This window comes from Pistacia vera, unplaced genomic scaffold, assembly GCF_008641045.1.
Source record: "Pistacia vera cultivar Batoury unplaced genomic scaffold, PisVer_v2 Contig959, whole genome shotgun sequence".
NCBI classification, from domain to species: domain Eukaryota; kingdom Viridiplantae; phylum Streptophyta; class Magnoliopsida; order Sapindales; family Anacardiaceae; genus Pistacia; species Pistacia vera.
In genome coordinates, this window is record NW_022196844.1 from 29,125 (window position 1) to 32,959 (window position 3,835).

A 3,835-nucleotide genomic window follows, 5' to 3' on the forward strand; every position below is an offset into this window, starting at 1 on the left:
CTTGGCTCAATAGGGTAACTAATGATAATCACAAAATACATGGGTTGGCTTGAAAGGCTCAAACAGTCCAAAGATGGCCTAAGTCACTTTTTCAGTCATGCATCATCTTGGATTTCAACTCGAGTGGTCCTCAACTAGGTTCTAAAGTTTGGGGATCTCAATTATGCCTTAGGATGTGCACATACCTCCCATTCCTAAATATTAAAACTAATCCACCAAACATACCACATTCATGAGAGTTTTAAATTACAGCAAAACTAACATTCAGAATAATTCCTTGACTAAAGCAAAATTTGCATTATTCTCAACACTTTATGTTGTTGAATTACTTACTATCATAGACAAATATATTGATCCAGAACAACAAACATCCCAAAACTCCTACAAATAAATTGATGCAAGTCCCCACCCCCAAACTAAATCCTACATTGTCCCCAATGTGGCAATCAAAGCAATTACGAGGTTATGAGAAAGAACCAATTACCCATGTTGAATCATCGTAAAACACAAACGCTATGTAGCACCAACTGTCCGTCCTGTATTAGAGTCAACTATCTACCAACAAAAGAAAAAAACATGGTATCCTTGAAGTAGAAACCATATTCGTGTTAAAGATCATGAGTTTGAGAAGAAATAAACAACAAAATAAAAAATACAACCACACATACTTGAGAAGTATCTACACTTAATCAATTAGAAAATTAAAATGAAAATACGGCAAATGTCATCAACAAAATAAAAACATGCACACCACATATGAAAGACAAAAACAAATGAAATAACAACAGCCCACATCCCTCAGATCTTGCACTCTCCTCATCTCACTCCTCATCGGGCATATAATCTGGCACATCAGGCTCAAAACCCTCGGGATACATCAGAAACTGAAACTGAGGTTGAGTATTGTCGACCCCAGCCTGAGTAAGGTGGAAGTGCTGAATCCGCTGCATAGTTTGCCAACACTCTGTCTAATAAGTCACCTGATTGGTGGCCTAACTTTGCCATGCCCGCATCCGGGACAACTTATCACTCACTCGGGTCAGTTGATCTTTCATACTCTACAATGGATTTGACACGAATGGGGGCGGAGAAGTGGATGGACATGAAGTGCTCTTAATAGGCCTTAGTCGGAGATTCTAAACTACTCCCGCATTTCGACCATGCAACTTCAGATAAAAGGCATAATTCAATGGGGATCATAGCTTTCTTTGGACTTCATCGGCCCTTGTTGGCACTCCAGCTTGCTTGCATAAGGTAGTGATCAAGTTAGGGAACAAGTAAGACATTGATGGATTCCTTGCTACATGCAGAATCCGATAATAAATAAGATTGCCCACATCTACCTGCATCCACTTAGCAATACCATAAAGCAATAGTGCCCTATCTGTGTCTACTGTGCTATGATGAATAGTGGGGAAAATCGAGGTGCACACAAACTACTGCCACAATCGATGCAGGGGTGTCAAGAATTTTGCTAGAATGCCTTTGTAATTTTCCTTAGACATTTTCCATTCACCTTGACCGACAGTTAAAGTCTGTAAAACCAATCCATAATCCTTGACCGACAGTTAAAGTCTGTAAAACCAATCCATAATCTGGGTCCTTGAAGAATGTATTTAGTTCATCCTCTGCCACTAGAATATTGGGGAGGCCATAAAATCGAGTAATTGTTGTTGTATCAAAACTAACCTCCACTCCTCTAATCCTAATCTTCCTGTTGTTGCTTTCATATGCGTTAGCGTAGAATTCCATTACCAAAGGTTCAATGGCAAGCTAGGGGTGAGAACATAATTTCTCCCGTTTCATCTCTCTGATCACATTAGTAACCCCTAGCTCCTCATTCTCAAAATCAAACCCTTTTTCGTCTACAAACCCATGACTGTCAGTCACAGTCTCAATATACCTCTTCTCTGCTGCCGGATTTACAAAGCTCACATAACTTGGTCGTGCGGCTGCTTTCTTTTTTCCCTTAGCAGCAGCCTCGATGTCTCTAGGTCTCTTGGTGGGTGCCATATTACAACACAAGAAGAGTTGTTGTAAACAACACTTTACCCCAATTCAACCTTATGCACACTTTCACTACACAACCACAAGACTAACACTACAACCAATATCGGCTACAACACACAATACAACACTAAATAATCCAACAAAGACACCCTAATTTTCCTTCAACACTACACACACACTCCCACCGTGCACTCTACTTGACAATGTCAATCAAATCCGATCTCAAAACAACCTCAACACTCACCCAACATTACTCATAATCTCAATCACCCAAACATAATGCCATCAAACACAATCACAACACAAAATCAATATACTGTACTATTCACACAAAATTTCAATTCCTAATGCACTCCAATTCAATTTTTTCGGTAATATGTGCAAACAACAAACACTGCAACTTTGGATGAAAAAGCCTTACCTACTTAGTATTAATGGATTGCAAGGCTTTGATTGAAGATTAAACTCCCAATTACAAAATTCCCCAAATCGCCAAACCCTAACCTCTTCTTCTTCAATTCGAACAAATCCTGCAAAATAAAATAAAGATAAGAGCTTGGGTGATATGGGAAGGGATTAGATGTGGTGAATGGAGTGGATTCTAGAGTAAAAAGTGAAAAAAAAAAAAAATTGATTGGAGAGGAGAGTGTAGAATGGTGCTACGACGCGAAAACGTGGGTGAGGAGAAAAGAAAAATCTGGGTTTTTTTCTTTTTCATATAACCTGATTCGCGCCGTGGCATGAATTTGTGGTGCCACGGCACTGGTGTTATGGAGGGGGATCGTGCCACGGCGCATAAAATTGTCACGCCGCGGCATTAAGTTTCTGTCTTGGAGGGCATTTTTGTGCCGCAGCATGGAAATATTGTGTCGCAGAGTCAATTAGTTGCCATGCCCCAGCATAAAGTTTCTGCTGTGTGGTCACTTTTTGTGTCGTGGCATGAAAAATCCGTGCCAAAGCATAAAACAGCTATTTCTGAAAAATAGAAAAAGAAAAAGATAGTAAAAATAATACACATAAACAAGAATAACATAAAAGTAAAAGAAATAAATAAATAAAACTTGGGTTGCCTTCCAATAAACGCTTTATTTAACGTCTACGCAAGACAGAGTGCATGGTCTTTTACTTCATGCCGTCGCGGCATTCCACCACTTGTTCCAAAAGGAAATCTTCCAAATATGGTTTCAAGTGATGCCCATTAACCTTTAAATTACTCCCTATCTTTAGATTTTGAACTTCTACTGCACTATAAGGAAACACCTCGAGCACTTAATATGGTCTCGTCCATCGTGACTTTAGCTTTCCTAGAAAAAGTTGCAAACGTGAGTCATAAAGCAAAACTTTCATACCTAGACAAAATTCCTTGCGCTGTATTGCTTTATCATGATAGAGCTTCGTTCGTTCTTTGTAAATCTTTGCATTTTCATACGCTTCATTCCTAAGCTCTTCCAACTCATTTACTTGCATTTTCCTTACCTCTCCGGCTTTGTCCATGTCAAAATTTAACCGTTTGATCGTCCAATAAGCTCGGTGCTCTAATTCCATTAGTAAGTGGCTTGCCTTTCCAAAAACTAGCCTATATGGGCTCATCCCTATTGGAGTTTTCTATGCAGTTCTGTAGGCCCATAGAGTATCATTCAATTTTAACGCCCAATCCGTCCTAGATGTGTTCACTGTCCTTTCCAAAATCACTTTGATTTGCCTATTACTCACCTCTACCTACCTTAAAGTCTAAAGATGATATACGGTGGCCACCTTATGAGTTACATTGTACTTCTTCAACGAATCTGCAAAAGACTTATTACAAAAATGACTCCCTCGTCAC

General features: G+C 39.3%; 1 long non-coding RNA gene across 1 annotated transcript; it reads right to left on the reverse strand.

Annotated features, from left to right (window-relative positions):
* Positions 1-585: 585 nt before the first annotated feature.
* On the reverse strand, positions 586-3,016 carry LOC116121061. Its single transcript, XR_004126647.1, has 2 exons — positions 2,734-3,016; positions 586-2,540 (listed from the first exon to the last, which is right to left on the reverse strand). It is a non-coding gene; the product is annotated as an uncharacterized LOC116121061 (long non-coding RNA).
* Between the last annotated feature and the right edge of the window lie 819 nt (positions 3,017-3,835).